Source organism: Triticum aestivum, chromosome 4A (assembly GCF_018294505.1).
Source record: "Triticum aestivum cultivar Chinese Spring chromosome 4A, IWGSC CS RefSeq v2.1, whole genome shotgun sequence".
NCBI classification, from domain to species: Eukaryota; Viridiplantae; Streptophyta; class Magnoliopsida; order Poales; family Poaceae; genus Triticum; species Triticum aestivum.
Window position 1 is genome coordinate 563,646,512 of NC_057803.1, and position 14,561 is coordinate 563,661,072.

Below are 14,561 nucleotides of genomic sequence, written 5' to 3' on the forward strand. Positions count from 1 at the left end.
GTGACGTCCGGGATCTCATCCGGAACTCCGAACAACATTCGGTAACCACGTACATATATTCCCTATAACCCTAGCGTCATCGAACCTTAAGTGTGTAGACCCTACGGGCTCGGGAGTCATGCAGACATGCCCGAGACAACTCTCCGGTAAATAACCAATAGCGGGATCTGGATACCCATGTTGGCTCCCACATGCTTCACGATGATCTCATTGGATGAACCACGATGTCAAGGATTCAATCAATCCCGTATACAATTCCCTTTGTCCATGGGTATGATACTTGCCCGAGATTCGATCGTCGGTACCCCGATACCTTGTTCAATCTCGTTATCGGCAAGTCTCTTTACTCGTTCCGTAACACATCATCCCGTGATCAACTCCTTGATCACATTATGCACATTATGATGATGTCCTACCGAGTGGGCCCAGAGATACCTCTCCGTTTACACGGAGTGACAAATCCCAGTCTCGATTTGTGCCAACCCAACAGACACTTTCGGAGATACCTGTAGTGAACCTTTATAGCCACCCAGTTATGTTGTGATGTTTGGTACACCCAAAGCATTCCTACGGTATCCGGGAGTTGCACAATCTCATGGTCTAAGGAAATGATACTTGACATTAGAAAAGCTTTAGCATACGAACTACACGATCGTTGTGCTAGGCTTAGGATTGGGTCTTGTCCATCACATCATTCTCCTAATGATGTGATCCCATTATCAACGACATCCAATGTCCATGGTCAAGAAACCGTAACCATCTATTGATCAACGAGCTAGTCAACTAGAGGCTTACTAGGGACATGGTGTTGTCTATGTATCCACACATGTATCTGAGTTTCCTATCAATACAATTCTAGCATGGATAATAAACGATTATCATGAACAATGAAATATAATATAATAATAACTAATTTATTATTGCCTCTAGGGCATATTTCCAACATAGGTCGCCCTCCAGCATGGGCTCCATGGTGGCCTTCACCGATGGACCGGGGCGGTTGGCTGATCCAAGCTCCAGATCCTAAAAAGAGGGGGGAAGAGAGGAGACGGCAGCTCGGCTGCTCTATATCCACCGCCGACTGGCTTGCCAGGCTCCTCTGGTCTGCCACCTCCCCCTCGACCTTTCGGGCATCGTCGCCGGCGCTCCTCTGCTTCTTCGCCACCTCTGCTCGACGGGGAAAACGGGATTGGGCTAGTGTTTTTGACAGCACTTTTTAGAATTTGGGAATCAATTTACTTATCGCACAAACACTCTCATTCCTCCAAATTCTTGTGCTAATGAACACACCCCGCAAGAAGAAACGCCCGGAAATTCCCAAGACGTACGTCGCTGTCATCCCCGACATTTCACTGCCGGCCGGCCGCTCTCTTCCTCTGTTTCCCCCGCCGTGTCTCTTGTCCTCTTCTTCCTCCCTCCCTCCCTCCCCTGAACCTAGTTACAAGAGCAAGCAGCTTGCATCGCTAGCTCTGTGATCTGAGTAACACAGCCGACATGCTGAGGCTACTGGTCATTTGGGCAGCGATCTTGGGCTCCTGCCATGGGCAGTCCGAAGTGTCCCGGAGGAACAGCCGTCTGAGGGTGATGTCACCGCCGGAGCTCGAGGGCACATACGGCTGTGCCAGTACCGACTTCGGTTTCCCGCAGCACGCTGGCTCCATGACCGGCATGGTCGTCTACCCAAGGCGCAACAGGATGGCCTGCATGAACTTCGATGACTTTGGCATCTCTCTCCGTTCTCGCCCAGCCGGCGCGCTTCCTGTTATCTTGCTCGTCGACACCGGAGGTACATAAGAAATGAATTTGTCCTCCTTTTCATACTCCTATATCTGATGATAAATTTCGTATTCTCTACCGCCGATATCCTTAATTTCACGGTACTGCCTTTATCCGGATTTATATGTTAGGCATGGGTTTTTTAGGTCTTCAATTTGACTAGCGAGCATTTGTGCCTACAAATATCATTAGATTTTTGCGGCATACTACACATGGTTTATTAGTAGAATTAAATACCTACAAATGTGTATCCAAATTATAAACCCAGACGAAGTGATACTATTTTTTATATTAAAGGCATCTCCAACGCCGACCTTCAAACCTCCCGCATCCGTTCAGACCGTACTATCATGATCCGTGATGCGGTCCAGATGTTCCCGCAAAGCGGAGACAAATGTGAGGGGCTTTGTGGGAGTCCGGACCGCTGCCATCCCCGTTTCTGACCGTCCTGGTCCACCCATAACCCCTCCTCTCTCCCATGCGTGCTTACCGCCCGGCGCCGGCTGCTCGCATTCATGCCGCTGTAGAGCATGCGGCTTCACATTGAAGACGGCTTAGGGCGAACGTGGCATCTCACTCCCTCCACCATTGAAGCGGCATGCCAGCCGTGGGCGTCGTCCGTCACACGCCCGGCTGAACACGCCTCCTCGCCACATTCAAACGCCTTCAATAAACCCGCGTGGAAACCTACTCCGGCCACACGTCATTCACGAGTGGACTGGCATTAAACACAACGTCGGGTAAACTCCTCCCGTCCACCCTCTCTTTAAACGAGGCCAGACGCCGGGTAAGAATCGCATCATTCCGTTGCTCCCCATCTCCTCCTTCCACCATTTTCTCCCCCTTTCGATGGCATCCAGCGAGCTGGAAGAGCAGTTCTCCTACATAAAAGCCGGCTGGATGGCCAACCGAGCTAGCCGGATATGAGCAAGGCAGCTTGCTGCTCCACCTCCCTCGCCTAGCCCGACGGAGCAAGTTGCCGCCCTAAGCCGGCGCGTAGTTCAACACCTTGCCACTCCAAGCCAGCTCGCAGAGGAGTGGCGAGTTGCTCCAGGCCGACACAACGGGGAGCACGGCGGCACGGGCATCGTCGTGTCGTACCGCGCCTCCTGTGCATGTGACTGCGCCATCCGTTGTCAACGCTTGCGTAACCACGCCCTGCCAACAGAGAAAGAAGTCGGCTGCGCGAAGATCGATGAGTCGGTGGCCAGTGCATCCGCGCCCGTCAATATCGAGGGAAAGTAGAACACTGGAGGTCGTCGCCGCTTGGGTCTTGGGAAGGCCACAGCCGGCGTGTTGCCGACTTGCACAGCTAGTGACTTGCTCGGTTCTTCAGCGTAGACCATCATAGACCCCCGCTTGGGCTCCACTGAAACGGAGCCCCCCCCCCTCTGGTTGAAGTATTAGCCGGCAGTTCCACTTTGATGAGTGGTGGGGAAGCAAGCCATCCTCTGCGCTTAAACATATACCTCTGGGGCTCCCGGCAGTCCGATGAGCGGGCTTCCGGACATCGGGAAGACAAAGAGATCTATCGTGGCCGGCTGTAGACTAGTGTCGTGTGAGTGGAGCTCCGTGCGACCGTATGTGCACATAGTTTTATCTTTTTAGTTAAAATATATCGGAAATATAAACATTTTTGTCCGGTTTGTATGAAATCATGCATGTTTATATGAAATCCGGTCGTGTTTACATGAAGTTCATCCGGTTTCTTGAAAAAGAGTATGAAATGTATGCGGCTACGGTTGAATAGCGGCCTTCCGTATCCATGTCCACGGACAGATGTTGGAAAAAATTTATGGATTGCCCTTGGAGATGTCTTAGGCCTAGACAAGGTGATACTATTTGTCCCATCAAGAATTCTAAAACCTAGCACTGGCACCGAATAATCGCGAGTGGACATGCCATCACGCGCGGTCGGTATCCACGCCGCACGCTGCCGCACGATTCGTGCTAATTAAATACACTTTCGTTGTATAATGATATCCCATTTGCGTATAGCAAACGGTATAGATGCGTATTCCCAGCTGACACATGCAGCCGTGCCCCGCGACGCAACACACGCATTGAACTCTGCTCGTGGCCAGCATCTTAGCCCCAACGGCCACCCGCGAGGTAGCACACAATGTGGACTGGGTTCTGGCATGACAGCATGTCAGTTTTTAAACGATGGGACTAGCAGAAACTTTTTCAGCCTGGCTCCATTCGTTTATTGTAAATGGCTGACACGACGTGAAGGCACCCATCATCTTTCAAATGCAACATGCAGACCATTCTTTATCCACCCCGCAACTCTAATTCTCGCGACTTTGTTCGTCTGCATAGCTAGCTGAACCCAACCATGAAGATATGTAGCTTCTTTTGAAAAAAAACATAGAGATAGAATAGTTCATTGATCCCTCCAACACCAATATTGTGAATGGCTGTCGGGAAAGCTTGATGCCATTGCGACCTAGCTTGTCCTGTTGGTTCTTCCAGGTGGTAGGTTGACCGTGGGTCTACACTGCAGTCTTGCATGTGAGGAGCGAGATACCAACTAACGAGCAGAAATTGCACGTAGTGACAAATTCTTGCATGCACTTGTCATGCAGAAGATAACGATGTGCAGCTAACAAGGATCAGGATTTCCAGAAAGTGCCATGGTTTCCTTTATTATTATTCTCCAAATGGATTTTTTTAAACGGGAATAAATATCCTACTACCAACAGCCATTTAATTGATCACAAAGGAAAATTAATAACGGCCTGCACCCCCATCAATCCACCCATGACTGTCCTGCAGCCCATCAGGACACCCAGGAAGTATTAATTGCTGCATTTGTGTGGAGAAAACAAGTTTATAATCGAAACAAAACATAAGCGTCAATGAGACTTGCGCAGGGTAGCTAAGCAAACGCATAAGCCACACAGTACTCACTACTCATAATGTTCCAGGAAGCACAAGATGAAGAAGGATCAAGCGGTAACCAAATAAACAAAAGAAGCAGAATAGGGCACAGCTTGATCAAATAAACAAAAGAAGGATCAGGTAGAGTCTCGATAGGCTAACCTGTTAACATCTGTTTCCGCTGGAGCTATCTCCTCTTGTTATACGGACACAAAATGAGCTTAGGCAAAACAAACAACAGCAAAAATGACAGGCTCACACTTATTAAGTGCCATTCAAGACGTACAACAGGTGAGTCAGACATGTTTAAATGCCAACCAGTGCCTAGACCACCAGTCCATTTAAGATGCCTATCACATACGCGTATTCATCAAATTAACTCATTGTATCATTTCGGTATTTATTAATTCGCTATATTAAGTGCTAATCTCGCAGCATGCATGGACTACCCAGATTTCATCCTCGTGTAGCACCATGTCTCAAAAATCCACGTCTGCACTGGCACTTGCTATATAATGTTGTATGGTATCCAGAAAATTGCAGGAATATATCCGTACTTACGAAATACTCCCTCCGTCCCAAAAAACACCTGCTAATTGCTTTACATTTTCTTTAAAATGAAGCGTCTTATGTCGTCGACAGTTCAAAGGTTCTGAAAGACTATTCACCACTAGAAATATGCACTATGTTTGTCTGTTCCTAAATTAGGAGTGAAAAATTATATAAAATATGTTTTCTTTTTTACGAATGAAAACTAGGGGATGTTTGGTTCTAGGCCTAGCAATGCCACACTTTGTCATATAATGTTGTCAAACTTGCAGTTCTTCAAAATGAGAGCTACAAGTTGACAAGCCTAAGAGAACCTTGCCACATTTTTTAAGTGTATGTGATGTGGGATCTTAGTGTGGCTTGAACTAAACACCCATCTAAGTTGATCAAACTTGCCTAACCTTAGGTGTAGCAACCTTAGGCAAACTTAGTTTCAAACCAAACAGCCCCAAAATATATGTTTTTTGCGGTTAAAAAACTAATATACTCCCTACGTCCCAAAATAAGTCTCAGCTTTATATTAACTCGATAAATCATGAGTGGACATGCAGCCACGCGAGGTCGGTATCCACACCGCTTGTTCCCACGTGATTCATGCGATGGAGCCGGTATAACGTTTTCCATCTCCCGTATATCAAGTGGTATGTCCCGTGTATTACGTCTGACAGCTCTGCCCACAAGGCAGGCTCAAGCATTGAAGTGAGGCGCGCATTCATGACTTGTCAGTCCCAACGTCTAGCTGCACCACATACCCACGGTTTCGCTAAACTTCTGGCTTGCTTGTTACTCCTGCCATTCTTTTATGTGCTCCTTCTCCATTCTTCTCAGTCTCGCTGTAATTCACAAGCTTGTGTTCATCCACGTTCCAGCGTAGCTCTACACCACCTGCATCACACACACACCTCAAACCTGTTGCCTCCGCTCCTTCTCATTCATTGCCTCGAATGCAACATAGGCCACGTGATCTAGTCTGTCCCAGGGAGGCATTTCTAAGAGTGCGATTGGCATGGAGTAAACTTTTCCAATATCTTTTCCATCCATCTTCTAGCTAATATTTTCTTTTTGTTTGCAGATTGCAGCACGGAGGATGTTGTTTCTAAATATGGGAGAACAAGTACATACAGTACTTCCCACGCATCGGTCCATCGCCACGCCTCACTTCTTGAAGAGAATCAAACATGGCTGTTGGCTGAAGCACATTTTCATCCTGGGGTTCGTGAACCTGCTGGCCATGCATGGCCATGATCTTCATGCACAAACTCTGAAAAGCTTATCTCCGCTCTGCGAAGGGGCTGCTCTAGTTTCATATATATTCCATTTTTTTGGTGTGCTTTGCACTGCATGTAGCTGCTAGAACGTGCTACATGCTCACCCGGGATAGCAGGCTAGCCTATCAATAATTATATCTGCATGCAGCATTATGGCAAGTCGTAATGAAGATTACCCGAACTTTAATCATGAGATACCCTACAAAACAAATGAAAGCACACCAAGGAGCAGGGCCGGCATTAATATAACGCGCTACTACGTGTGCACCACACCCACCCAACGTCAATCAATCAGGCTGGTCATAGTGGGGAGTAACTTATACTAGTGTCATGCATATGACACTAGTCTAAGTTACTATCTCCATAGTGCAAAGTAACATGGTAATAGTGTCATAGATGACTTCATTTATTAGTTTATAGACTCATTCTTTCTCGGAAAGCGCTATGTTACAGTAACATATTATGTTACTCTAAACATCTCTCTCCTTATTAAATATATGCCACATAAGCAAAAAATTCTTGAAGTGCGCTATGTTACTACCTAAGGTACTCCCACTATGAGGCTAGTCATAGTGGGAGTAACTTAGGTAGTAACATAGCGCATCTCGAGAATTTTTTGCTTATGTGGCAAGTAGTTAATGAGAAGTAGTAACATAATATGTTACTGTAACATAGCGCTTTTCAAGACAATATGAGTCTACAAGCTATTAAATGAGGCCATATATGACACTAGTACTATGTTACTTTGCACTATGAAGATAGTAACTTAGGCTAGTGTCATGCATATGACACTAGTTTAAGTTACTCCCCATTATAACCAGCCTGACTAGCCTCAGGACTGGACAGCCGACATGCATTTAACTCCATAGCGAGGCAAATTAAGAGACCCATCAATTCCACCCAGCTCCCCTGCAGCCCATCATGGCTCTCAGCAAATCCTATTACTAGTACTACTACTAGTGTTGTTTCTAGTGTGATTACCCTTTCAACTTGTTCTCTCGTCTGGCGTCGCTGCTCTCCTTTTCCATGAAATCAGCAAGCAATGAAAACTTCTAAAATCCAACTAGTTGTGCAAAGAAAAAAAAGGGATACGACAACCAAATCTTAGCTCCCAACCCATCCAACTTTATCATCAATGGCTACGTATCTATTTTCTATCCACTCATGCTTTTCTCGTCTGAATCCACAAGGTCTGTTCCTTGGCCAACATCAACCTAATCCAACAAATCTGCAAATTTGTTGATGGTGGGCACATTCTCTCATAGGCAAAGACCCGTTGAACTCCGTTTCTGTAGAAGCATCTCTTCTTCCTTTGTTTCTCCACATGACAGGGCTTGGAGAAGATCTACAGTACGAGCCACCAGCGAGCGTGTGTGCTTAATGATGTCTACCCAACGTCAAGAGCAGTTATGCCATCGCCTCCACTATGACGTGGGCTGCTCATAAACAAGCATGTATTCCTACGAACATAAATGCCTTCTGGCTCACTAGCGGGGCGTATAGCATGATGTATTCACGAGCAATGGTGATTAACGTGTCAGGTATTATGAATGGGGCTATAATAAGTAGCAATTGCGATGTGCGCGCGGACGCATAGGATTACGGCATCGCATGGCCGCATGTCCCAAAAATTCGCGTCCATATTAACTCTAGTACAAAGTTGTACTAAGGTTGAGACACTTATTTTAAAACGAAGGGACTATGCTGCAAGGTATAACAAAGAAAAAGATGAAGGAGGGCTGATGTGGTCTTGATTTTTTTCTTGACTCAATGTACATATCTACGTACACCTCTATTAACTAAGTGGAAAAATCTACAGACACATGCTGACTTCATTGCAATAATTGCTAAATCTGAATTTTCAAGATGATTTATCTCACAAACTGTTAATCTGATTAGTCTTCACCGGTGAGTTCGACTCGACATGGGCTTCAAATAAGATCTCATGTTGTCATGTTTCAACAAATTTTATTCTCCGTCGCTAGTTGCTAGGTTATGTCATCATGGTTGCCATGTTATCCGTAAACCGTTGCCATAATTAGTGTGTATGGTTACCAGGTAATAGTTTTGCATTTAAGAAAAAGTAATAGTTTTGGACATTGCAACTATAATCCTAACTAGAATGTCTCAATGCATTGTACTGTTTCAATAGAGTAAACTTATACTTTTATTAATGTACATTTTTAGATTCAACTATGTAAACTGAAGTATTTAAAACTATATGCATACTTTTTAAAGTACTTCTACATCTATTTATAATACCACATGTACTTATGACCTGATGGAGTAATACAATATGGTTGCTTTAAATAGAATGTTACTTCACAACCAAGGTGAGGAATGGGCAGAAAGCAGGAGCAGCAGCAGTTCTTCTTGTTGATCAAATAATTCAAACATTATTTACAACAGACAAATCAGAAAGCAGACAGGCAACAAATGATTTACAGGATATCACCATTCCTTCAGCACTTATAACCAGAAGCCTTGGGAACAATCTCAAGAAAGCAATTGATAATGGCGATTTGGTTAATGTAAACTTCAACTGGGGGAAGTCCCGATTGTACCCTGATGAGCGTGCTGAGTATGAACTCTGGACAAACAGTAATGATGAATGTGGTCCAAAATATGATAGCCAGGTTGATTTCCTGAAGAGATTTAAAGGTGTAGCCCAGACACTTGAGAAAAGGGCTACACACAGTTCACTCCTCATTACATTACTTGGCATTGCCCAGAGAGTTACCAAAATAGCATAAGGTGCAGGTCCCAATGTATCAACTATGGGAGATATTGTGCACCAGACCCGGAACAAGATAGGTATGATGGGAGCGATGTAGTGGTTCAGAAATTACATCAACTTTGTGTGTTCAAAGTTGCAAAGAGGACTGGGAAGCCTTGGTTATGGTGGGACTATGTGACTCATTTTGCTATTAGGTGCTCAGTGAAGGAAATGAACTACAGTAGAAGATGTGCTGACAGAGTAATCGAATCACTTGGTATGGTAATGTTGCACCAGCTGCTCTATGTTTGAAACTGAAGTGGTGGTGAATGTGTATGTATTTTGCAGGCCTTAATCAAAAAGAGGTTGACATATGTGTTGGTGATCCTTCCGCGGACGAGGAAAATCCTGCACTAAAAGCTGAACAAGACACACAGGTTACTAGTTGAGCACTATCTTAGTTTTTGCCTTTAGCAAGTTAGTCCTCTGAAATGCAGAAGCATCTTATATTTTGCACAGATTGGCAAGGGTTCTCATAGTGATATTACTATGTTACCAACACTTGTAATCAACAATAGACAATACAGAAGTCGGTGTTTGTCCCTCCAATTTAAAAAATGGAATAGCTACATGAGGTGTGGTGACTGGTGAGCCTTAACTGCTTACTGAATCTTTATTTCCTAGGGAAACTTGAAAAAGGAACAGTTCTTAGAGCTCCCTGCACCAGCTTCCAAGAAAATAATAAACCATCTGTTTGCTCAAATGAAGGTTTGATTTGTTGGTTCCCATGACTTTTCATAGTTGTCTATATTTACCATGAATAATGGAGAAATATAAAACATTAACTAAAAGGGGCAGTATGTAAGCAGTAGTGTTATGGACCAGCAGCCCATGGGGCTAGGATGGTCATCAGTCATCACACACATATGTCTCTTTTCTGCTAAGTTCCCAAATCGTACCCTACTAACTCCATGCATTATGGCATGAATAGTACCTCCTTCGTTCCCTAATATAAGACCTTTTAGCTATTTCAAAATATTGACTACATACATACTAAAATGAGTGAACATATACTAAAATGTGCCTAGATACATATGAATCAAGAAAAATCTAAAAGGTCTTATATTAGAGAACAGAGGGACTAGTAGAGACCAGGGTTGTGAAAAAACTCCTACAATGCATTGTGTACGATAGCAGCCTACGATGGACTACTATAATGTTGTAGACACTACACAAATATATGTACAATGGTATAGAAGGCAACAAGCTTATAGACGTAGAATAGTAGGTAATATATTTCTAACCTACACCATATCATCCAAAATTCTATATGACGCCTCTTATAAACTACTGATGTAAGCTTATTGTAAATTGTCTAACGATCAAGAAGAAGACATACAAACCAATCAATGCTTGGACAACAATGGCGGTTGTTGGCAAGATACGGCTGCTAACGTGACTGCGTGCAAGGTACATGTTCTACTGTTCTATTTTCTCCAGATTACGTTACTTCATGTGCTAAATATTTGTTCTGTGTAGCTTCATGTATGTTGTTTTGTGCACATGTAGGACACCTCCACTGGAACAGTTTGTGAATGTCCAGTTTTGCAAGGTGTGAAGTACATTGGTGATGGTTACAACGACTGCGAAGGTACACTAATAATTTTCTATATTTATCTTTTGATAGCTTTTGTTTGTTCTTTTGAAGTAATGTGCAGAAGATACTCATTTCTCTGTGGCAAACATAGGTACCTAGACAATCTGCCCATCTTCCTGTCCATAGTTCCTTTTATAGAAAAGAACAGGGGAAACACGCAGTTAAGTTAATGGGGCATACCCTTTTGTATCAAACGGTAGTACACTAGTACTAGAGGTATTACAGTGATGGAGTTAACACACAATAGCACTAACAGGCTTTGTAGAACAATTTTGATTGGTCACAACATAGAAAATCCTGAGGTTAAGTATTAGTGCAAAGCTTCAGCTTTTAAATATTGTGCAGTGCTATCTTTGGTCATCTTTTCCTACTCTGCTTAACCATTTCTACTCTTCTTTAATGTCCAGCTCCCATGTATCAAGATTGGCAGCCGATCAAGATCCGTAATACCCATACATATTCTTCTTATTTAGTAAGTATTTTTCATCACCTTTCTTATGGTACCATGGTTCTCAAATGGATGAATTCAAATAGCCATTTCAATTGAACTATATAAGAGGATTTATTAGATCATTTGTATCTAGTTGTTCGAGGGCAGGCCTGGCGCAGTGGTGAAGTCCTCCCCACTTGTGCCAAGAGGTCCTGGGTTCGAACCAGCCTCTCTGCATTGCACTTTGCAGGGGTAAGACTAGGTTCCTATAATCCCTCCCCAGACCCCACCTTGTGTGGGAGCTTCTATGCACTGGGTCTGTCCTTTTATTTGTATCTAGTTGTTCGATCGAATGAGAAATTCTCCAAAGTGCCTTTTGAGTTTGTAATATCTCAAGTATCAGAACCTTGATAATGATTGGAAACTATATCTGTTTATATTCTATACCTAAGAACCAGCTTGGTAACGGAAAAAGAAAGCTTTAACTTGCTAGCCCAAAACTAATGCACACAAATACTAAGGCATATAGAAGGTTACTGACATAGTATTGTTTTTCTGTGGATCCAGACAGAGGTTGTCCATAAGGCCATTTACAACCTCTTTTCAGATACATGCATAGACATTCGATAACAACCATTGGTGTACTTTAATGTTATATGTACAACTGATTAATCATGTTAATGTTCTTTTGTCGGGAATATTTGCGGCACATAAGGTGTTCTAATAGGATCTGCAAGGTATTGTGGTGATGTGTGATATTTTTTAGATTGATACAACATGTACGTTTGACAGTTATGTAAAGAACATGGCATGAAGGTGGTTTCTGTCACAAGTTTGGTGCTTGCTCTTGGTATTATGTAATGTCATAATCTATAGCCTTATATGTTTGTCTCTGGTGTTATAAAATATTAGATTAGCCCAAACTATAATGCTACGCCCTTTTTCCTCCTTGATCATGGAGAGACATAGCTTTTTTTTTTAAAAGGGGGACTCCCCGGCCTCTGCATCAGGAGTGATGCATACAGCCATCTTATTAATGAAGCAACAAAAAGTGCGTACAAAGTTCCATAGTCTCTAACTGAAAACAATAAAAAGCAGCCCACACAGAGCGCAGAAGGCTAGAAACACTAACTAGCCAATAAAGGAGCCACAACCGGCTGGCTATATAGATAGGGAAACTAATTGCCTATCCTATTACATGACCGCCATCCAAACCGGTTGAAGATATCCCGAGCAACCATCTCTCACTGGGTAGACCCAATAACCAAATGCTCCCTGGCCTCCATCGGAGTGAGTAATGACCATGAACGGATCAGCGCCGTAGCTCGGAAGATAACCTGCAAAAAATGAATTCGTGATGATCTGTTAAAAACCAAATCATTTCTGCACAGCCAGATGGTCCATATTAAAGCGCAGACTCCAACCCGAATATGTCTTGCTATTGTAGAGTCAAACCCATATAGCCAATTCCCAAATAAAGCATTAACAATATTCGGTGGAGTTATATTAAAAGCAATGTGGACCGTCTGCCAAAGAACCTTGGCCAGCGGGCAATCAAAAAAGAGATGTTTAATTGTCTCATCTCGATCACAGAAACTACACCTAGTAGGTCCTGTCCAATTACGCTTTATTAAGTTGTCCTTTGTTAGAATAACTTGTTTATGAACAAACCACATAAACACTTTTATTTTCAAAGGTACTTTGACATCCCAGACACTCTTGGAAGTTGGAATGGAGCTTGTATTAATAACATCAGTATACATTGACCTGACTGTAAATACCCCAGACGTAGTCAACTTCCAGCGTAATTTATCCGGTTGGTTAGAAAGTTGAACCTCCATTAGTCTCCTAACTAACTGGAGCCAAACCTCCCAACGATTGCCCGCTAATGACCGTCTAAACTGAATATTAAGGGGGATAGATTGAAATACCGTTGCCACGAGCACCTCAGGTCGTTGAGCAATACGATATAAAGACGGATACTGAATGGTCAGGGGTGAGTCGCCCAGCCAAGCGTCCTCCCAGAAACGTGTAGTGGCCCCATTGTCAATGACAACTTTTGTCCTATTGAACATTAATTGCTTGACTTTCATGAGCCCTTTCCAGAAAGGCGAATCCATCGGCCTAACTGTTACTTGGGACAAAGTCCTAGTCTGGAGATACTTGCTGCGAATGATTTGCGCCCACATAGCTTCCGAACCGCTAGCGAGCTTCCACAACCACTTACTAAGAAGGCATCTGTTCTTAACCTCAAGATTCTCAATGCCAAGCCCGCCTTGGTCTTTGGGTCGACAGATGATATCCCACTTAGCAAGCCGGTATTTTCTTTTAAGCTCATCACCCTGCCAAAAGAAGCGTGATCGATAGAAGTCCAGTCTTTTCCTCACTCCCACTGGAACCTCAAAGAACGATAAGAGGAACATAGGCATACTCGTGAGTACCGAGTTTATCAAAACTAACCGGCCTCCATATGACATGAGCTTACCCTTCCAGCAGCTCAGTTTCTTTTCAAATCGATCCTCGATACACTTCCACTCTCTGTTTGTTAGCCTACGATGATGAATCGGAATGCCAAGGTAGGAAAAGGGCAGACTTCCCAACTCGCACCCAAACAGTTGCCTATAAGAGTCCTGTTCGTCTTGAGCCCTACCAAAGCAGAACAATTCGCTCTTATGAAAATTAATCTTTAACCCCGATAATTGTTCAAAGAGGCATAACAACAACTTCATATTTCTCGCCTTGGCCAAATCATGCTCCATGAAGATGATTGTATCATCAGCGTATTGAAGAATGGATACACCTCCATCCACCAGATGAGGTACTAAACCACCCACTTGACCATGATCTTTAGCCCTTCCGATCAATATTGCTAACATATCCACCACGATGTTAAACAAAACGGGGGACATTGGGTCGCCTTGCCTGAGGCCCTTATGAGTCTGGAAGTAATGACCGATATCGTCATTGACTTTAATACCCACACTCCCTTTTTGTGTAAAAGATTCAACCTGATGGCGCCAAGCCTCATCAAAACCTTTCATACGCAATGCCTGTTGAAGGAACGGCCACTTGACCTTATCATACGCCTTCTCAAAATCCACCTTAAAAATTACCCCATCTAATTTTTTAGAGTGAATTTCATGGAGCGTTTCATGAAGGACAACTACTCCTTCGAGGATGTTTCTGTCCGGCATGAAAGCAGTTTGGGATTGCTGTACCACAGAAAGCGCAATCTGTGAGAGCCTGTTTGTCCCGACCTTGGTGAAGATTTTGAAACTAACA

The 14,561-nt window shown here is 43.7% G+C and overlaps 1 pseudogene; it reads left to right on the forward strand.

The window, feature by feature from the left end:
* The first annotated feature begins 1,569 nt into the window (after positions 1-1,569).
* On the forward strand, positions 1,570-10,948 carry LOC123083915 (vacuolar-sorting receptor 1-like; annotated as a pseudogene).
* Positions 10,949-14,561: the final 3,613 nt, after the last annotated feature.